This window comes from Microtus oregoni, unplaced genomic scaffold, assembly GCF_018167655.1.
Source record: "Microtus oregoni isolate MIOR12 unplaced genomic scaffold, Mior012 000008F_ref0000371, whole genome shotgun sequence".
NCBI classification, from domain to species: domain Eukaryota; kingdom Metazoa; phylum Chordata; class Mammalia; order Rodentia; family Cricetidae; genus Microtus; species Microtus oregoni.
In genome coordinates this window covers 2,684,606-2,707,945 of record NW_024543067.1, presented here as the reverse complement: position 1 = coordinate 2,707,945, position 23,340 = coordinate 2,684,606, and the positions used below count along the sequence as shown (strand labels likewise).

The 23,340-nt window shown below is 38.9% G+C and overlaps 1 non-coding gene across 1 annotated transcript; it reads left to right on the top strand.

The window, feature by feature from the left end:
• The first annotated feature begins 12,717 nt into the window (after positions 1–12,717).
• LOC121452024 lies at positions 12,718–12,840 on the top strand. Its single transcript, XR_005974766.1, has one exon. It is a non-coding gene; the product is annotated as a U6atac minor spliceosomal RNA (small nuclear RNA).
• The last annotated feature ends 10,500 nt before the right edge of the window (positions 12,841–23,340 follow it).

Sequence of the window (23,340 nt, the reverse complement as noted above, 5' to 3'; positions counted from 1 at the left end):
CATCTTACACCTGTAACAATGGCCAAGATCAAAAACATTGATGACAGCTTATGCTAGAGAGAATGTGGGGTAAAGGGAACACTCCTGCATTGCTGGTGGGAGTGCAAACTGGTACAGTTTTGGAAATCAGTATGATGATTTCTCTGAAAATTAAGAAGTAACCTATCTCAAGACCCAGCAACACTACTTTTGTGTATATACCCAAAGGATGCTCAATTATACCACAAGGATATGTGCTCAGTTATGTTCATAGCAGCATTATTTGTCATAGCCAGAACATGGAAACCTCAAATGGATAAGAAAAATGTTGTACATTTACACAATGGAGTACTACACAGAGGAAAAAAAATAATGACATCTTGAAATTTGCAGAGAAATAGATGGAGCTAGAAAATATCATATTGAGTGAGGTTACCCAGACCCAGAAAGATAATTATAATACGTACTCACTCATAAGTGGCTCTTGGACATAAAGCAAAGAAAAACCAGCCTACAGTTCACAACCCCAGAGAACTTAGAGAATAAGGAGGACCATAAGAGAGACATACATGAGTCTAATCTACATGGAAAGTATAAAAAGACAAGATCTCCTGAGTAAATTGGGAGCATGGGGATCATGGGAGAGGGTAGAATGGCAGGCGGGAGGAAGGGAGGGGAGGGAAGAAAATATATAGCTCAATAAAAACAATAAAAAATTCTAAAGAAATAATTACAAATGCTCAGTCAATATCTCAGGCTTGCTATTAACAAACTCTTACACTTAAATTAATCCACATTTCTTATTTATGCTTTGCCATCTGTCTTGATACCTGTTCTCAATATGGCATGGCATCTTGATCTCTCTGTGTTTGCCAGTGACCCTCTGACTCTGCCCTTCATCTCAGTGTCCTCAGTTTGGTTGTCCCCGCCCCCCAACTTTATCCTGCCTTGCTATAGGCCAATCACCTTCTTTATTAACCAATGAAAAAAATACATATTCACCATGTACAGAAGGATTAGTCCACAGCATTTCTCCCTTTTTGTCTAATTAAAAAAGAAAGATTTAATCTTAACATAGTAAAACTATGTATAACAAAACAGCTATTAAGGAAGAATTACAATTACAGTATCTGGTTTATGTGTATTTGGGAAAATTAAAGAAAATACACTATCATCTATCTTATCTTTGTGAGTCCAAAGGTTTGTAGCTAATTTACCTTCTATTATAACTCAGGAGAACTGTAAGTAGTTTCAGCTCCATCAAAGACCCCAGAAGGGTGATATGTTTCCTAATAACAAGGACATCTTACTGCCTGGACAGTAACCCAAAGTTCTTCTGTAACACTGGGGCATTCATCATTGGCCTACAGGCCTAGCATATTCTACAGACTTTCCTGTCATATTCTGTGGGTCTTTGAATTGTTTAAAGACTATCTATCTATGTAAATATATCTGTGTATGACCTTGAAACTACACCTAACATGACTCTAAGTTTGACTATTATAGATAGATGACTATTAACTGTAGTTTTAATTATACATTATTTTTAAATGAGTTATATAAATACAACACCTTAAACAAGAGTAGAAATACACATACAGTAAAACAAAATTAACTTTAAATTTGTATCAATAAACCAAAATCCATAGCAATGTAAAATGTTTAAGATTCATAGTTGTGTTCTGGATTAAGGAAGATTCAATAATCTACCGTTTTATCCTATCATTTCTATATCCCTCCTTATTAAAATGAGATCCCTGAATTTAATTTTCTTTGTTTAACTTTTTTTTTCCTGAGCATTATCAACTGCTGTGTAATTTACATCATGGCATACTGGCAACCGGCGCTCCTCCTCCTCAGTTCCCTGAGAGCCTAGTCTCATGGTGGCGGTACATTTACCAGCAGCTCTGAGAGTTATGTTTACAGCGCCAACTCTGGGAAGTTTCTGGGTCTTCACTGTCACTGAACAGCATGTCGCCCACCGCTTATAAACACCATTAAAGTGTCTGGCAGCTTCTTAAAAGAGCTTCTTAAAAGGCTTCTTAAAAGAGCTGCCCATTTTTGCCACTAGCACTGAGCCAGGAAACTATCACTTAGAGGAGCTGTGCCTCCCCTTGCTGCCAGCCAACAGAGCCCACTGGAGAAGAGGCATTTACCAAGAAAATGAATCAACTCCATTTTTGTGTTTTCAGAATCCTTTTCTAAAATTGCAAATGCTTGGCTGATATCTCAGATTTTTTATTAGCTAGTTCTTACACTTATATTCACCAATGGGAATAACACATATTCAGAGTGTACAGGATTATTTCACAGTTGGCTTAATCTTAGAAGAAGATTCTTTTCTTGCATTGATATGTTTTTCTTCATTCCTGATTTGAATCCCCAGATTCCAGATGTATAAAATTCCTTTCACTAAGATTTGCCAGCCTTTTTGTCAGTTTCTCATTTTCTAGAACTATGCCCGCTAGGCCCCTAGTTCTTTCTCTCTGGTGTGGATTAAGCATTTCCCGAGATGGCAAATGGTGATTTTGGGGTCTCTCTTCATATCCACAGGAATCTCGTTCACTTTCATTGAAGACATTCTTCAAGATCTAGTTTTTATGGTTTTGTTTTCACTAAATTTCTATTTTAAGGAAAGGAAATATGAAATTTAAACTTTTGAGACATACTTCTTTTAAAAATGTGTTTTATAAAAGTCTCTTAATTTACTTTGTGTAGACACAAGATTCTGCATCAGGAACTTTTTTTTTTTGAACAAACTACTTTATTAATAGGTAAGGAGAAAAAAGCACCTGGCATTCTGTTTTTTAATTTTTTTGTGTAGAGCTTGTTTTTCTTTCTAGAGATTTATGTTTTTCTCTTGTCCTTTATCTTCAATTTCACAATGATATTCCTAGCTGGGCAACACTCAGGAGGCAGAGGCAGGTGGATCTCTGTGAGTTCAAGTCAAGTTTGTTCTACAGGATGAATTTGAGGACTAGCTCCTAGCAACTGAGAACCCTGTTTTGAAAAACCCAAACAAATAAAACACAAACCTCAATCCTTGGGGGATAGGTCTTTGTCCAGTCTTTCTTATCTCTTAATACAGTATTAACTAATCAGATAATTGAATATGGTAGGCAGATGCTCTATTATTGAGTTTCATGCTTTGCCCCTGGAAATTTTAACTTCTGAAACATTCATTTTGTGTCTTAGACTTTTTTCTTCCCTTCCCTATCTCCAGGCCTGCTGTTCAGCATTGGAGTTTCTCTTGATCCCCCCACTTTCTTTCTTCTCTTTTTGTTGTACCCATAAAATCTCACCAAAATGGTTGTCTGAACAAGACCTGCACATGGTCACAAGCTGATATGCCAGCATAGATGGGGGGACTCTTACAACGTCCCACCATAGATGCACAGCTGCAGGCCATCAGTGGCTGCTGACGGTGTGAATCAGTTTTCATGAAGCCCTGGTGGTCAGCACTAAAGTCATGTAGAGTTGAACCACTACTAAACAGATTAGGTAGGCTTTGTGCATGTGTGTCTATGTATGTGTAGAACTAATTAGAGAAAGAGAGATGATGAATTTGAGAGGAAGTAGAGAAGGACAGAGGAAGAGTTATAGAAATACTGTGTTCATATATGACATTTTCAGAAAGTTAAAAAGTCTTCCATGTTCATAGTGTTGTTGGGGTGGGAGAAATTCCCTTTTTATCTTCTAGCTCATTCATGAAGATTTAAACCTTGAAGAGTACAATTTTTGTTATTAAAAGTTCCCTTGTATTACCTTTCTCCAGAATGTGTATTTCTATTTTTTCCCTCCCCCGATCCTCAAGTTCTTATCCTCTTTTTGGATCATGGGTTCAAGATCTTTTCTCTCTGAGTTGTTAATTAGGAGTGGTTGTGCTCTTGCCACCAGGGTCAGGAAACAGAGTATGGTACTAACCGTGAACTTGGTAGACTCTCCTTCCAGGTGGCCTTCTTCTAATCTTATTGTCCAAATTTTTATCTCATCACTTTGATTTTTCTTTAAAATCCAATGTATGTAATTCTCATTATTATATTGCTATTCTTTGTCAAATCTAGATTGCTGTTTAAGTTACATGGGACTTTTTTTTTATTGTTTACACATGATTCTTGTACTTTGGTTTAGGCTTTCAAAACTCACATTGATGCAGCTGCAAGAATCTATTCATGTCTCTGTTGTATTCTATTCTATTACAGGCGCAGTAATGCAGAAGTATGCATTATTTTTGTCAGTTTGATGATTATGAACAAAGCTGTTGGAATTTCTTTGTAAATGTCTCCTCATTCTGACACACGTGAGGGAATCCATCTCTTCTAGACACTGTTAAATTCGTAACTATTACTGTTAGCAAATATTGGTTTATCCCTTGAACAAAAGGACTGTCGATAGCCACCAAGACTACCCTAATGCCAGCACCTGCCATCTTTATCACTTTGTCTCTGCTTTTAGAAAACTACACAGAGGTGGTTGCTATGACTTCTGAAAGTGTAGCCTCAACTGGGACTTTTTTTTTTTTTAACAGTTTTTAACCAGGTCTTTTTACCCTCACAGTATAGATGAACTCTAGATGACCCTGTGCCCATTTCTGTCTGGGTCAGAGAGGCCCCACTCCCCAAAGGTAGCCCAGTAGTGCTGCAGAGGTAAGGCTGTGATTGCCTTCAAACTGATTGGTCTGGGTGCCTCATCTCTGGCTGTATAAGCAGGCTGCTCAGATTTAGTGAATCCACTCAGAGCCACTTTTCTGTACTGCCTCCCTTGGTGTTGCAGAATCAGACCCAGTAGAGGCGTCTCTTGTTTACTTTCAGTGTTGTGGGTTCCGTTGGTTAATGCCAAGAAAGAGGCAGAGGAGACTTCAGAGTAACAGTGACGGTAGAGGCGCAGAAGGCAGGGAAAGTTAAAAAGTTAGCAGGTGAGCTGTGAGGTAGGAGCCAACTAATTGATGTTCCAAGAAGCACCCGAGGGTCTTGAGCGTGGCCAAGTAGAGGGATCCTAAGGAAGGGAGGAGAGTTGAGACAGAAGAAGGATGAAGTGACCCAGAAAACAGACATGGCAGTCCTGGTGACCAGGAGAGTTCCAGAGAGTCATGGAGGTTTTACGAATGAGGGTCTTAGATTGCAGGCTGTAGGCTATGTTGCTGGCTGGTGGTCAAGAGCAAGGAGTTTAGATTCCTAAACCTGTATAAAAAGTATAACACAAGCTGCCATTAGGGACTGAGGAATTGGGGTATTAGGTCTGACTAGAAGCTACAATATACCCAGAGCAATGCTTAGGAATTGGACTTTCTAGGCCTACTCAAGCTATAGCACTTGCAGGGCCCAGGGTCCTGATTCTGGAGGCTTATGTATTCTGTCACATGGAAGGTATGATTTGTCATTTCTCCTACCAGCGGCTGACATTGACTGCTGCCAGACAGGGACGAATGAAAGCTGCCAAAGACCAGCTCATTTTTCTGTCTGGGCAGAGCAGAGTTGACCTCTGTCAGCTAATTCATAGCAGGTCCACCAGGACCTTTCTCTAAGGCATTTGTAATTGTTCTTAGTATAATAAGAACCCTTTGTAAATCTTATGAGCACACTGATCTTTGATGCTTCTAAATGTGTTGCAAGGAAAACAAATGATGAATTGAATATAAGAAAAGAATTGAATTTTAATGATGGAAATATAAAAGTAATGTTTCAAAAAAAGTAGACATATTTATTAGGCACAGCATAGCAAAATCTAATTGCAGATGCAAGAGAATTTTAATGATCAGAATAAGGGAAATTTTAGTACGTTTGTAATAAATATAATTGGAACAAAATATTTATGATCTATCGTCTAGAAGGCTACAAATACAGTTTATTGCCTCCTGCCTTAGTTACAGTTTTCATTGCTGTGAAGAGACACCATGACAATGGCAACTCTTATAGAGAAAATATTTAATTCAGGTGATCCATTACAGTTTCAGAGATTCAGTTCATTATCATCATGACAGGTAACTTGGATGTGCAAACAGACAGGGTATTGGCTATATCTTGACCAGAAAGCAGGAAGTCAACTGACAAACTGGGTAATATCCTGAGCATAGGGCACCTCAAAGCTCGCCTCCACAGTGACACACTTCCTCCAAGACCACACCCATTCCAACAAGGCCATGCTTCCTAATAGTACTGCACCCTATAAGATTTTTTTAATTTATTTATTTATTAAAGATTTCTGTCTCTTCCCTGCCACCGCCTCCCATTTCCCTCCCCCTCCCCCAATTGAGTCCCCCCCCCCCCCAGCCCGAAAAGCAATCAGGGTTCCCTGTCCTGTGGGAAGTCCAAGGAACTCCCACCTCCATCCAGGTCTAGTAAGTTGAGCATCCAAACTGCCTAGGCTCCCACAAAGCCAGTGCGTGCAGTAGGATCAGAAACCCATTGCCATTGTTCTTGAGTTCTCAGTAGTCCTCATTGTCCGCTATGTTCAGAGAGTCCGGTTTTATCCCAGGCTTTTCCAGACCTAGGCCAGCTGGTCTTGGTGAGTTCCCAGTAGAACATCCCCATTGTCTCAGTGTGTGGGTGCACCCCTCGCGGTCCTGAGTTCCTTGCTCGTGCTCTCTCTCCTTCTGCTCCTGATTTGGACCTTGAGATTTCAGTCCTGTGCTCCAATGTGGGTCTCTGTTGTTGTATAATAAGGCCTCTCTTGGGTATATTCCCAAGAGTGGTATTGCTGGGTCCAGGGGTAGGTTGATCCCAAATTTCCTGAGAAACCGCCATCAGCACAGACATTAAGGACGTCATTGAATAAATGGGACCTCCTGAGACTGAGAAGCTTCTGTAAAGCAAAGGACACTGTCGCTAAGACACAAAGGCAACCCACTAACTGGGAGAAGATCTTCACCAACCCCGCAACTGACAAAGGTCTGATCTCCAAAATATATAAAGATCTCAAGAAACTAGACCGTAAAAGGCTAACCAACCCAATTATAAAATGGGGCATTGATCTGAACAGAGAATTCTCAACAGAAGAACTTCAAATGGCAAAAAGACACTTAAGGTCATGCTCAACTTCCTTAGTGATCAGGGAAATGCAAATCAAGACAACTTTAAGATACCATCTTACACCTGTCAGAATGGCTAAAATAAAAAACACCAATGATAGCCTTTTGGAGAGGTTGTGGAGAAAGGGGTACACTCATCCATTGCTGATGGGAATGCAAACTTGTGCAACCACTTTGGAAAGCAGTATGGCACCCTATAAGATTATGGGAGTCATTACATTCAAACTACCACAGATGCCTTTATGACAGAAGGAAATGCTTAATTTTAGTTAGCAACTGGTTACAACTAAGATAGACTTTTGATACACTCAAATTATCAGACCTGTTGATTGCCATTAGTATGTGTCTTTGGGATGTTCCCTGGAGGTCACAAATCACTGCTCTTTCCCAGGAGTGGAGTTGATGGCTCCTAAGTTATAAACATATTCACGTTTAAACAGCACCAAAATAATTTATAAATTTATGCTCTTTATAGCAGTATATGGGGGCGTTCTGACTATATCTTTATTATCCTTGTGATCTGATGTAAATGCCTCATAGAACAAACAGGTACTAGTTACAGGGTGATAAAAATTGAGGCAGACTAAGAGAAAAAACCGATTTAGTGTTATTCCTGCTTGATGTTGTCAAACTCATGAAACTGTGCAAAAGGAAGCAGGCAAGGCTGCTCTGCTGCAACCTTAGCTGATAGGAGGACAGTTACACGGTAGATGCTTGTCTCCTGTTGTCTCCTGAATCTATATCCCTGGGCAAATGGATTCTGCAGTTATCCCTCTGGGCATCACTTTTGTGTATTGGTGTGCTATATTCCATAGCCACTAGATGGAGGCATAAACCATCTTTTGCATGGTGTGTGTCTGTGTGTGGTGTATGTGTGATATTTGAGAGTTTAAACTGTAGGTATTTAGAATGATTCAGCTTCCAGGGTACTTTTGTTTCGTCTTGGATTTGTTTTGTGTTTATGTGTTTGGTGAAGGATTGTTTCAGAGAGAAAAGGTGAATTATAACATTTATGGGTTACGTTATTACTACTATCAACAATATTAAGAATTAAAAATATTATCAATAAAAGCAAGAATTTAAAATGAACAACAAGTTTCTTTTATTATTAAGAGCCTTAATCATGTCACTGAATATTTGTTAAGAAAATGTGTGCATTATGTTAAACATTGCTTTAGGGAGAGATAGAGAATATAAAATACTCTAAGGGGGATTAAATAAAACAACTACTTATATTTTTTGTACTTATTAATATATCTTGGTGTTTCTGTGTTAGACTATTTGGTGCTATTCTTATCAGAGTAAAGAGTAGAAAAATTGTGAGCAGCTCAATATTTAACTATAGCAAGAGCTTATTAATGTTTGTATTAATAAGACAAACTTGTATGTATCACGTCACTTATAGATATCCTAAAGGAGTTAGATGTCCTCAGGGTTTACATGGGAGGATGGATCTGGTACTTGTTAAATAACTTCTCTGGAAGGCAGGAGAAATGTTACATAGAAAGTATTTCTGGATGCTATTTTATTATTTAATATGGCTTTTTTCTTTCCTTATTATTAGTTAAGACACTTTTTAAGCTTTTTATGCACTCATCTCCATCCTGATGTTTTTCATAAACACCAAGTGCACATTTATCATTCGGTGCTCCAGTATTCAAGATACCTACTCTTTAAACTAATTTTACTTGACTCTCACCAATTGGTTTTAAAGCATTTTGACAATTTGTTGTATTTTGTTTATTGTCAATACTGTGTTGAAGACTGGAATATGGCAGGCTGTGTTTAAACAAGAGGGCCATATTATCTTCCCCCTCGTTAGATGTTTCAGCGTGCTGCCTAGGATAGTTACAAACATTCTATGATCTAAGCTTAGATGCCCTTCTGTATATTGTGTATGTTATGAAAGTGTTCAGAAAGTTTATGGGAAATCTGAACTCTTTGCCTTAATTAAGACTTCCTCCCAGAAACATGTCACAGGAGCTCTTCTCGACAGATTGATGGCACTGTAGGACACAGGTTTCCCTTGGTGGGCCATTCACTCAGTACTTTGCTTCCCTTTTGTGCACCCTTTCCTTGGAAACCTCTGCCATGCTTAGCTGCATCCTTGCATGGACCCTACTGCTGAGTTTTCGTTAGGCATCTTGTCACGGTTGGGGTGCCCGCATCATAGGAGGAGAACCCTGGGGAGTTCCTGGGTAGAACTGTGCCTTTGCGGTTGATGGGACGGAAATGATGTTCTGGCCACATTTTTTCTTTTTAATTGTGATAAGGAAAAATAGCACCTGGATGTTGAGTAGAATGGACATAATAGCTCCCAGAGTGATTGTCTCGCTTGGCTCCTCAATATTCTGAAATAGATACTCTTTGCAATGGAGAAAAACTGCCTCTCAGTCTGGGAGAAGAAAATGATTTGGAATAATTTGAACCAAAACCAAGATATTATATGGAATTGATAACATGGTCCAGAAAAATCTCCCCACCCTAAAGAGTTCATTTTAACCCAAAGCATGCAGCTTTGTTAAGCATGAACAACACACGGTGTAGCAGAAAGGACATCTCCTTAAGCAGAACAGTTAAAGGCTTTTCTTCTGTTTCCATTGTTCTTATCTATTGGCTATTGTACTTAGACTCTATATTAAAAGATGACTGACAGACTCAGGCCAGGGAATCAGGTGTGCTAACTGCGGATTTTTACCTCTTCCTCCATCCTCCAAATCCAACCCCAGGTCTCACCCCAGCTCTCCTGCTGCAGTCTCCCTTCTCCCCCTGCCCCATCTCCAGGGGATCACACAGGTCTTCCCCTCCTATCTTTCTTCCTGTATTCACTTTCTCCCAGTCCCCAGCTCTGGCAGGCATTCCCTGGTAGCCAGCAGGCTACTCTGGCCGGGGAAGCAGGGAGCCCAGCCCCCAGCTCTGGCAGGCATTCCCTGGTAGCCAGCAGGCTACTCTGGCCTGGGAAGCAGGGAGCCCAGCCCCCAGCTCTGGCAGGCATTCCCTGGTAACCAGCAGGCTACTCTGGCCAGGGAAGCAGGGAGGCAAGCTTCAGATCTTCTCTCTCACTCCTCTCCTCCATATCCAGGCTCCCAGTCTCATCCCAGCTCAGCAGCAGACCAGCTCATCTGCCCCCATTTCCAGAGCACTAAGCAGATCATAGCAGAGCATCACACTTTCCTCCCTCCTGTGGACTCCTTAGCATCCCTTTTCAATTCCCTTCCCAAGCCCATTCTTAATATTCAGCTCCCAATACCTAGGAACACATTTTACTAGGAACCCCCAGTGACCACACCTACCAGGCAGGTCATCAGAAGAATTTTCTACCAGGCAATACACAGCCACCACTCTATCCTGAGAACCAGAAAGGGCAACAGCGAGCAAGGAACAAAACACGCACCCAACAAAGACAAGACCAAATATCAGTACCTAGAATTATAATAATTCCAAACCAAGATACAAGCATAAAAACACAATAGCAACCAGAACATTGTGTCTCTATTAGAGTGAAGCAACCCTATCACAGTAGGCCCAGCATGTTGCAACCTCGCTAAAACACTAGACAAGGATACTTAAAACAGTCTCTTTGAATAGGATAGAGGTTCTTAAAGAGGGAATAAAAGAAAATCCATTAAAGCAATCAATGAGAGCACAAACAAACAGTGGAAAGAAATGAATAAAACAGTTCATGATTGGAAAGTAGAAATAGAATCAATAGAGAAAACCCAAACTGAGGGAAATCTGGAAATGAAAAATTTAAGAACTTAAACAGGAACCTCAGAGGCAAGCCTCAGTAACAATACAAGAGTCGGAAAAGAGAATCTCTGGCACTGAATACACAATAATAGAAATGGGTATCTAAGAAAATGTTAAATCTTAAAAAAAAAAAACCTTAACCCTTCAGGAAATCTAGGACACTATGAAAATACAAAATCTAACATAATAGGAATACAGGAAGGAGGAGAAATCCAGATAAAAGTACAGAAAACATTTTAAACAGCATCATAGAAGAAAATTTCCCAAATCTTAAGAAGGAGATGGAAAAAAAATATAGACACTCACAGCCAGGCATTATGCAAAGGGCCAGAGACCTTAGAACACTCATCCCTAAAAGGGATGTCTCCATCAAATCCCTCCTCTCAGGGATCAGGGAACCCCATGGAATAGGAGACAGAAAGGGTGCAAGAGCCAGAGGGGATGAGGACACCACGAAAACAAGTTTCTCTAAATCAGTGGGATCTACGCACATAAGAACTCATGGAGACAGAGGCAGCACGCACAGGACCTGCACGGGCCGTCTGCACCAGTTATAGTCCTAGAGATGAGTGGGGAGAAGTGGAGACCTTCCCCATCCTTAGCCCAGAAGAAAGCTTCAGTTGGTAACCACTTACAAATGAAAATTTAGTTTGCTCAAAGGGAGTCTCACTAGGGAAACAAACTACTGTTTAGGCTAGGCTGCATGCCCAGCAGTAGATGGCCAACACAAAATGAACTCAAGGGCATCTTTGGAAGTGTCACTACTCTTCCTTTTTAACAATTTATATCATATATATATATATATATATATATATATATATATATATATATCCTTCTCTTTCCTTTTACCCCATAAGTCCTTTGTGTACATATTATGTCTTCCAGTTTAGTGTTTTTATGGAATTTCTGAATGTGTTAATTGATGTGTTAATGAGCAAACCCCTGTTTCTTATGCCTTCTCTTGGGCTCTTCTGTTTCTGTCCATATATTAATATGAGCTCTTTTTTACTTCTGATCAGATGATATATGTAGTTTCAAAAGTATATCTAAAATTCAGTCAAAACACATGATTCCAAAAGAATGAATGCCATTAATATGAAACCACTACCACATTAAAATCGGGGGCTTGTGCAAAGCACTCTCATGACCTTAGAATCACACAATTGAAGGAGATATTTAATTTACATTAGGAGAACAAAAGCTTAAAAAGATAACTTATGCAAACTATTATTAAATAATTAATAGAAAACAAGGCACATCTACAAATTCCACTGTGTAGCTGTAGTGCCTGAATTGCAGAGACCCCAAGAAGACCACCTGAGACACAGACTCACAGAAATGCCAAAGCAAGGTTTAATGTTGTAGTACAAATTGCTATAGGGACCTCAACTCACTGACACAGAGGGGGCCAGAGGAGGTGCCCCACCATTCTTAGTTAGGATTTATAAAGGCAAAAAACCACAAATCTATTGTTATGAGCTAAGGGGTACAGGAGACTCTCTGATTGGCTCCAGTCTAGGGGATTTTCCACTCTACTGATATCAACTTCAAGCAGCTGGGCTGCAGGCTAGGGAACTTCCCGCTCTGCTGATAGATACCTTGGGGCCTAGCACACAATGGAGTTGGTTTTGTCCCTTCACAGCAAGCACCCTTCATAGCTCTTGGTTTTGCAGTGTAAGAGTGCCATTATCTGGCTGACAAGTCATCACCATGGCTATTGTCTTCTTTTGAAAGCACCTGCTCTTTTACCATGCATCACTGTGGGGATGCTGGATTTAATGTTATCATTTATACTCATGTGTTTCTATAATCAGCTTCACTGTAAGTAAATTTGTGTCCATAACAAAAGACTGAAAGCAGGAAAAAAATCTTCCAATGGGTCTGGAGAGAAGTGGGCTTCATTTTCCAAATTATTTTCTTTACCTACAAAGGCAATTTATTGTTTTAAAAATATAAATCCTGTGTTGTAGGCAAGGAGAGAAAGATAGCACTCTCTTTACAAAGATGGATAAGGTCCTCGGGCCTATTAACTGGGCCAGTGGTTAAGGCATTGCCGTGTACTGTGGCATTGCCATGTACTATGGAAATTGATGACTGCTTTCCAACTCATCTTTTTATTTCCTAGGTTCCCTAACTTTAGAGACTACGTCAATGTGACGAGTCTTTCTGTGTCCTGCCAGCCAGCTCCCAAACAAGGCTTCTTATTAATTATGAAAACTTGCATATAGCTTAGGCTTGGTCCTAACTAGATCTTGTAAGTTAAATTAACCCATTTATATTAATCTACATTCTATTATGTGGCATTACGGCTCTTCTGTTTTGTACCTCCTCTTTCCTCTCCATGTCTCCTGGCATCTGATTCCCCCTCCTCTTCCTTTCTCTTCCCTGGGAATCCTGCCCAACTCTTGCCTAAATATTGGGCATTTGGATTTCCTTCCTTCCTTCCTTCCTTCCTTTCTTTCTCTTTTCTTTTTTTTTTTGGCTTTTTGAGACAGGTTTTTCTGTTACAGCTCTGGCTGTCCTGGCCTCAGTTTCACAGAGATCCGCCTGCCTCTGCCTCCTGTGTGCTGGGATTAAAGGCGTGCATCACCTGGCCTGTTCAGCGTTTTATTACACCATTCACAACAAATACATCTTTACACAGTATATAAATATCCACATTTTTCTCTTTTGTCTAAATATAAAGGAAAGGTTTTAAACCCCCCTAAATGATGATAAACATCCACAATTCATTGAATGACCAAAATCTTTCCACCCCACTTCTTGGGAATGTGGGTGCCCTGTTCTATAGACTGCTTCCTGTTGTCTGGGGGTGATGACATCTTTAGGAGACCCTGAGAAAATTAAGATAGTGGTCAAATCCTAGGAAATTAGCTGTATTATTATTATTTAGTTTCTGTGTGATGGGAAAGTGTAGAGCTTATCTGATGTCTTGGCTGGATAGTTTGTGAAGCTGGACCATTTTGACTAGCAGCTTTGAAATTGTTCTGGATGTAGAATTTTATAGAAACTGTAACAAGAATTTAGAGAGGCTGGATCATCTGGGCTACTTGTCTTTATTGGTGTCCTTTTTTTTTTTTCTGAAAACACATACAGTTTTAAAGGTAGCATGTATATCTGTATTAACACAAGTATGGAATGTGCAGTGTGAACAAGTCAATTCAAGAAGACTCTTTTGTTATGTTTGAGCAGGTAAAAGGCATCTATTAACTTTATGTTTGTTCAGACTGTATAATTAAACCTCTATCCATGCCAAATGAAAGAGATCATTAGGACACTGTAACCAGCAGGATTTATCATGTCTCATCCAGTCTCAGCGCTGTTCCTGAAGTAGAGGAATCAGCATATACATCACCTGTCCTGTAGTCTTTCTTGGTTTCTTTCTTTATATCTGTAGCCAAGATTTTCAGGAGATATCCCCCCAATCAAATCTGATCATTATTAAGATCACCTTGAAGAGAACCTTGGGTTTTGGTTTTCTGTGGAAACAGAAGCCTCTTCCCCCAATGCAATATATTTTCTGAAATTAAGTTATTCTTAAAATACATAAGTTGGATGATGGCCTGTGGTGGCACATGTCTTAATCACAATACTTGGGAGGCAGACACAGATGGATCTTTGTGAGTTCAAAACCAACCTGGTCTATAGAGTGACTTTTAGGACAGCCAGAGCTGGTACACTGAGAAACCCTGTCTCAAAACACACACACAAACACACACACACACACACACATTGGTTTCATTTAGCAGTTTCCAAAATCCAATGTCTCTCAGCAGTTGTTGTTCTTCATATATAGCATTTAAAAATTAAAGGTCAACAAAGCACCATACAGGATCCAGACACCCTGTATATTTCCCATTTTTATGTGGTTTATTCTTTTTATATTACTTTATAATTTCTTCAAAGATTGATATTTTAAAATTATTTTTTATGACCGTCTATACCCATTTTCTTTTCTTTCTGTAGCATCTAGGCACAGTTTTAAATAGAATATATCTGTTCAGAGAATGTCTTGGTCTGGACCTTACTCGCGGCAGTCACACACTTGCAGTGTTCTCTGACACGTAAGCCGAACCTGAAACTGCCATGTCAGTCACCACACAGTTCAGATCAGTGCACAGCACTGGTGCATGGCACCGGCGGCTGGCTCTAGCCCTCAGGCTGTGGCTGGTAGCTGCTTCTGTACGCTGATTACTGGCCCACCTGAGAGATTGCAGGACCAAGCAGCTATGTCTGTCTCCTTGTCCAGAGCTCTTCTTAATTTTCTCAGGTCCTGTGTTTGGGTATTCAAGTCTCCATGTTGGATGCCATATGTCGTAGATTTTTCTTTGTCCCCCTGCTCACAAATAGTAACACAGGGACTTAGTATTAATTATAAAAGCATGCCCTATAGCTTAGGCTTATTCCTAACTAGCTCTTATAACTTAAATTAACCCATTTATATTAATCTACATTCTAACATGTGGCATTACCTCTCTTCCATCTTGTTCCTCTTGTTTCCTCTGTGTGTCTCTGGCTTCTCCCACATGCCTAGATTCTTCCTTCTCTACCTTTCTCTCCCTGAATGTCCTGCCAATACCTCTTGCCTAGATATTGGCTGTTCGTGTTTTTATCACTTCAATCACAGCACACACTTTCACACAGCGTATGAATATCCCATAACATGTCAGTTCCATTCCTATTTCATACATTTTTCGGTTGGATCAACTGTTGCTGAGTCTGCTTTTGGGAAGAGGCATATCTGTCAATCCATGCAACTTAATCCTTCTCTGTGACTACCCCTACTTGACAGCTTAATCCTCATATCTTTGTTGCTTCCCTTCTCGTTTAAAAGAGGCTTTACAATTTCTATCTTATATTCTGGAGTGTTTTAATAGAACCTAACTCATGCTCCTAAACTAACCTCCCCCATTTTCTCTTTCACTCCCAGTGTGTGTCACTAATACTGTTTCACACAGTGGGGAGCATCATGTTCTGTTTTGCCTATTTGGTACATAGTGTCGTATTAGCGGGTACATCCTTTCTTGACTATTTGAACATAGTGCCATATATACTGAGTTTTTGTTGTTGTTATTATTCCTTTCATACTTATATTCATTTTCCTTTGAAATGAGGATTTTTAAATGTTATAATTAAAACAAAAACAGCCAACAAGAATCTTAAGAAATTGACTCACCAAAGGGAACAGAGAAGATACTTCAGAGTGGTCTGGTTAATTTCCATCGTATTCTTGTAACCTGTGTATGCCTGTCTTGGAGCTTACTCCTTCCCCTATCATTCTGCCGTCTTTCCATAGATGTATTCTATAAATGATGCTTCAGAGAGGAACTTGATAGACAGATTCTCACATCACTGTAAGTGGAATCACGTCATCACATTGTGCCTTTCTGTTCACAGTATCCATTCAGTGAAGAAAATTCAATCTCAATCGCTGAAATAAATAAAAAAAATCTGGATTCGAATCCATTTGAGCTATATGTGTAAGTGGTAAATACTCTTTGTGTCATGTTTTAAACTCTCTTAGCATTATTTTTTAAATATGAAAGTTTTAAAATTAAATTTTTATTCTTTTATGGTTTCTTGTGCCCTCCTTGCCCTATTTTGGGTACATTTTTCCTTTCCTTGTGTTTGGAGTATTCATTCATATTTCCTTGAGCTGATTTGTAGTGTCCTCTTGGGTTACATACTATTTCACTAAGCATATGAACTGTCATATATCCCAGGATACTTCTGATTTCTGAAGTCTAAGGTATTTATATACCTGTTTCTTTAGGAAAGCAAGCAAGCCTGTTTATTTAATTATTGAATCACAAGTTACTTTATTAGGCATGACATAAAATTTTAAATAGATTATTTTCTCACGTGATGCATTCTGAGTATAGTTTGCCTTCCCTCTACTCCTACAAGTTCCTCCCCATCCCATCCCCTCTGGATCCACCCCATTTCTGTCTCTAATTAGAAAACAACAGGCTTCTAAGAGATAAAAACCAAAACGACAAAATAATATATAAGAAGACGAAGCAAAATCTATTGTATCAAAGTTGGACATGACAATACAACAGGAGAAAAAGACTCCCAAGAGCAGGAATGAGTCAGAGACGCTTGTTCTCACAATCAGAAGTCCCATAAAAATATTAAGTTCATAGTTATAATAAATATGCAGACGACCTGGTGTAGACCCTGTGCTTGCTGCTTCATTCTGTGTGAGGTCCTATGCACCTTGCTTAACTGACTCAGAGGGCCTTGCTCTCCTGGTGTCCTCCAATCCCTCTGGTTCTTACAGGCTTTCTGCCTTCTTAGGAAGCAAGTCTTTTAGTGTCAAAGAACCAACACAATTCAGACCACTTTCTGTAGTCATGATGCCACAGCCCATAAATTCATATTAAAAAGAAAAACTCTAACATGTAGTTTAAACATGGAATCTTAAACATATTTCCAAATAATTGTCAGGTTACAAATATATGGAGAAAATTAAAATATTTATAAATTTAATGATAGTATGTTTGCTATCAAAATTTGTGAAATAATGGAATTCTATTGTTCAATGCATATACTGAGAAATGCACACTGAATATCACTACACAGGGGTCTCAAGGAGCTAGGAAAAGAGGAAAAAGAGAAATATGATGATATGTAGGAACCAAGTCTGATGAGATTTTATTATAAAGCTACAACAAGAATACACAGTAATTAAAAATGGACAAAAAAATAAATAGGTGTAACCTTCCAAAGTGGTTCTGTAAATGGCTTTACCTATGACCCCTTCACCTCATCAACATTGTCTAGTATTTGAGCACAAATTTATTTTAATATAAAGTCAATTTCATCTACATGTCTGATTGATAGTAATTTCATTTGTTATTGTCTCTGACATGTAGTTTTTCTCTTTCAAACTGCCTTGAGTTTTAAAATTTCTGTTTAGAAACATAAAATTTAAATGGAGTAGGTACATGACTAGTAATAGCTGTGCTAGTTATATTGAGATTTTGTAACTTTATAAATAAATATAAAATTTGTAACTTTATAACTTTACAAATAAATATGGTAGTGAAACGTCTAGATTAATACCTATATCATCTGAATCATTATTATAGCACAGCCTCTATGCCGTTATGTTGACTTCAACCAATAGTAACTGACATTTATTTTATCCTTCATCTGATGTGAGAAGTTACGGGGAAGAACCAACTCTAATAATTTGTAGATTTCTTGATTTCAACTTTAACTTAATGTTGATTAAGTTTTCATATCGGAAAGGCTCTGGGAAAATGTGTGGGATTATGAAACTTCATTGTTTTAGGAATAACAATGTTATACCATAAATGGGTAATGGTCATGTAGACATATAGACATTATGAAGACCTTCCTGGCTTTAATTATGTTAGTTGTTGAGTAAAAATTGTAAGAAAAAAATTGTCTCTCTTTTGTTTGTTAAAGTTCACAGAACCTGACATGCCTGGGAAAATAGTAGTCTCATTAGAAATAGCCAAGACTACGAGAAAGAATGCTGAAAACAGTGCATCGTGCCAGCTTAATTCTGAGAAATCTGAAGTATTTCTTCCCTTTCTTTTTCTTCCCCTGTTCTAATCTCCTGGGAATAGCAACTGAAACCCTGTCAAGGCTGTGCATAGTAAATTAAGCTTCAGAGGGACCATTAAACTTTATTTTTAATTTCTCACTTGTAAGATTTGTAAGTACCTATTAACTTTTGCTTTTAAAACAATAGAACTTTTATTTTTAAGCTGAGAGAGTTTGCAATAAAGTTTTCACAGGAACTATTAAATTTATTTTAAGATTTTTCTCTGGTAGGAATTGTAAATAGACTAATTAAAAAGTTTTGACTGTTGAAAGAAAAAACTTTTTCCTAAGTTAAGTTTAAGGATATTTGTACTCTGCTGCAGGATGAAGCTTCTCTGGTGATAGCTGAGGAAGACACTGTCCTATAGCAGGATGCCCTTAGGAGTCATTTTATTGCTGTGTTTCTTTGGCAGAACAGTAGTATTTGATTTTCTCCTAGGTCCCTGGCCTATATAGTCTCAGGCTCCTGGCCAGCCAAGCAGTATGGTTTCCATTTCATGGAGTGGGTCTTAGTTCAAATCAGATATTGGTTGGTTGCTCCCACAGACCGTGTGCCACTATTGCACCAGCACATCTAGCAAACAGGTCACCATTGCAGATTGAAGGGTTTGTACCTCTGTTGTTTTTGACCTTTCTCCTTTGTTAGTGTGCAAAGTACCTTCTGACACCATGAACACTAGTCTGTTTTAAAGAGTGCATATTGAAGCTATAGAACACACAAAATTAAGTAATTTTTTTTAAAAAAAATCAGAACAGTGGATGCCTCGGTTGAGGCAGAGTAACTCAGGTATTAACTGAGATGGGACAAGGGGGAACTTTTTTGAAGTTATTGCTCTGTATTTGTATAAGGATTCAAATAGCATAGGCATGCATTTTTCAAAACTGAATATGACATTAGTGCAAATTTATAGCATGCAAATTTTTATTGAAAATTTATATAATATATTCTGAACAGTTTTCCCTCCTCATCTCCACCCAGATCCCCACCCTCTACATTCCCACCTATCCAACTCCACACCTTCTTTCTCTTTCTTTAGAAAACAGGCCAAAAAAACCCCACCAAAATTTCTGAAACAAAAAATCATAAGAGACACAGATTCACCCAGACATACACACATACACATACATACATACACAAACACATAATATAAAAACACAAAATCAAAACTCATAATGTACACGCATAATAGCTGTAAGATAAAAAATCCAAACAAATCAATATTACACACACACACAAACTACAAAGCACCATTGAGTTTGTTTTGTGTTGGCCACCTACTACTGGGCATGGGGACTGTCCTTAAGTGTGGCTTATAGAGTCAGTGAAAGTCTATTGAAGAAAACCAATTTTTCCTTTGCAAGCAGTTGTCCATTGGAGGTTCCTTCTTGGTTAGAGCTGGGAAACCATGTCCACATTCCTGTAAATCTCTAATTGAAATGAAAACTATAAATATTTAACTGTAAAGAATGACATGATGAACTACTTATGAGAAAAAGATGCAATGACATCTACAGATTCCTTTAAAATATATCAAAAGAGGAACAGAGAACAGACTCGTCACCCTAAATAAATCTAGTAAACTATGAAAGGCAGAAGCTGGTTGGCAGTACATGATGCTCAGCATTAGTTTTGCTCTGATCCCCTTTATGTGGGAAAGAGTTAGACTGCACATGGTTTCATTGGAGAAATACATAAAATTTGTGAAATCTATGGTCCTTGGAAGAATTTATCTGTGATTGAGGGAAAGGTAGTATTTGAATTCTAAGTGGTATAATTATAAATCTTATTTTTATTAAAAATAGATTTTTTTTCATACAATATATTTTGATTACACTTTTCCCTCCCCCTACTCCTTACCTCCTCTTGCATCCAGATCCATGCCCTTTCTGTCTCTCCTTCGAAAACAAAAATGAGCCAAAGAAAAGGCACAAGAAATGCATATTAGAAGCTGAGACACACATTCACACCCACGAGAATCCCACAAAAATACAAAACCAGAAACCATAATATATACACATAGGACATGTAATGTCAAAAAAAAAAAAGCCCTGACAAACATTGTGAGACAAAGAACTTTCAAAGAGTTTGCTGAGTTCTTTTTGTGTTAGCCAACTGCTGCAAACACATTTAGGGCTTGCAGCCTACCCTAAAGAGTGTTTTTTTCCCCCCAGTGAGACTCCCTTGGAAAAAACAAACTTTTCATTTGCAAGTGGCTGTCAGTTAGGTATTGCTTCTGGATTAGGGATGGGGCATGTGTCCACTTTCCTTTTAGGTCTAGGACCCCATCTGCTACAGACCCATACAGGCCCTATGTATGCTGCCACAGTCTCTATGAGTTCGTGTGTGCTGTATTTAGAAGGCTTTGTTTCCTTGGTGTCCTCAATCCTAAAATTACACAAATACAAAACTGATCAAAATTATTTTGGCTGTGTTCCAGAGCATGGTTGTAAAGTGATATAGGTAGAATCAGGGTGTGATGTGGAAAGTCATTACATAGCCTGGTATTAGTCAGCATTTCTATTGCTGTGAAGAGACATCATGACCACAGCCACTCTTATAAAGGAAAACATTTAACTGGGGTGGCTCACTTACAGTTCAGAGGTTCAGTCCATTATCATCATGGCGGGACATGGCAGTGTGCAGTCAGACTTGGTGCTGCAGAAGTAGTTAGGTGTCCTAAATCTTGCAGGCAACAGGAAGTGGTCTGAGATGCTGGGTGGTATCTTGAGCATATATGAGACCTTAAAGCCCATTTACACAGTGAGATACTTTCTCAAACAAGAACACACCTACTCCAACAAGGCCACACTTCCTAATAATACCACTTCCTATGAGAAATGGGGGCTATCTCAATTCAAACTACCACACCTGGGTTACATGACATGGCTTGGAATTGGAGAGTAGTGAAGAAGTAGTCAGACCTAGGTTGTGTTTGAGTGTAGAATAGATAGAATTTGCTGGTGGGCTGGATGCAGATGCTGCACTTCCTGAAATGGGAAAGTGCTATGGGACAATGGATTGTACCCCGTCAATTGTATTTTAATAAAATGCTGATTGGCCAGTAGCCAAGCAGAAAGTATAGGTGGGACAACCAGGCAGGAAGTATAGGTGGGGCAACAAGAACAGGAGAATTCTGGGAAGAGGAAAGCTTTTTCTGCATTTGTGACCCAGCCACAGAAGAAGCAAGATATGACTTCCTCACTGAATAAGGTAATGAGCCATGTGGCTAACATAGACAAGAATAATGGGCGAATATAAGTTATGAGTTAATAAGAAGCCTGAGCTAATGGGCTAATCAGTTTATAACTAATGTAGATCCCTGTGCATTTCTTTGGGGCTAAACGGCTGTGGGACCTGGTGGGACAGAAAACCTCAGAAACAGGAAAGACTCAAAGGAAAGTACTTTGAAGATAGGAAATTAAAGTTTCTATTTTGGACATGCCCTTACAAGGCTGTTAAAGTGGGTCTCAGGGATAGTGATACATATAGAAGTCACTGTTGTGTATGTTAATCTTTTTAGTTTGGTCATTCTTAAGTTACAGTTTCAGTAAGCTCATTCAGAAATTACATCTGTGTGTAACTGGACTGGGTAGACTCTATCAATCTGTTAGAATCTTCCAATGTCCAGAATGAAGAAGACCTTATATACAACCTGAGGGAATATCATTTTAACTCATGATATTGCTATAGTAGTTGCATGTGTTGCATATATTACAATGACACTGTGCACACATTAAAAGAATTCTCTTGAAAGACAAATAGGTGCCCGTAGGATGGCTTAGTGAGTAAAGATGCTTGCCACAAACACCGATGACTTGAGTTCCATACCTAGGAAGGAGAGAACTGACTTAAAAGTTATCTCCTGACCACCACTCCTGTGTTTTCCTGTGCGTGCACACACATAACACACACGAATAAATAAGTGAAATAAACTTATTTCTTAAAAAGACAAATAGACCATACAAAAGGTAAAATAATGATCCAATGAATCATCTGATAAAAGCCCACTTTGTTATAATCTGTGGGATTCCAAATCCAGATAATTCCCATAATGAATGTTTGATAAACCAATAGCTGCGGGTGTAGCTAAAGAGAACACAGATCTTTTTACACAGTAAGTCCTTCAGCTTAACTACACTGCTGTAGGAGTTTAAGTCAAGGGAACTGAGGGATGACAGCACTTGAGTTCAGAGGGGGCACTTGAGAGACATGGTGAACTTGTCGAGAAGGCCAGAGTGAGTGAGTTTTAGAATGACAGCTGTAAGGATTGCTCAGGCAATGGGAAAAACCTTCTTTTTCTTCACTACAAGAGAGCCAACACATTGACTTTGTGAACTCATTGCTTCACTCACTCATCCAGCACACACTGTGTTTTGTTTGTTTGCTTTGTTTTTCTTTTTACTCTGCTCTTTTGGGTGCTCTCCACCCAGCTCCCAAATAAATACACAGATAATTATTAATACTTATGAATGCCCAGTGTTAGCTTGGCTTATTTCTAGCCAGTTGTTCTTAAATTATCCAAGTATCCCATCTACCATTTGCCTCCGGGCTTTTTACCTTTCTCTAGTCTATATGCCTTTCTTCTCACTCTGCTGCTAGCTGTGTGGCTAGCCTCTGGTATCCTCCTCTCCCTTTCTCACTCGTTATCCCTCTCTTCTTCCTTTTATTCTCTTTTCCCGGCAGTCCTGCCTATCCTTTCTCTTGCTCAGCTTTTGGCCATTCATCTCTCTGTTAGACCAATCATGTGTTGTAGACAGGCAAAGTAACACAGCTTCACAGAGTTAAACAAACGCAACATAAAAGAATGCAACTGATCTTTGCATTAAACAAATATCACACAGCATAAATGAATAAACACATCTTTAATCAATATTCCAAAACAACACACTTTCTTTTTCAGGGGAGAAAGGGCACATTTTGGTTCACAGTTCTAGGGTATAGCCCATTATGGGAAGTCATGATAACAGGGCCTAACGGGAGCTAATTACCAGTGCCCTCAATCAGA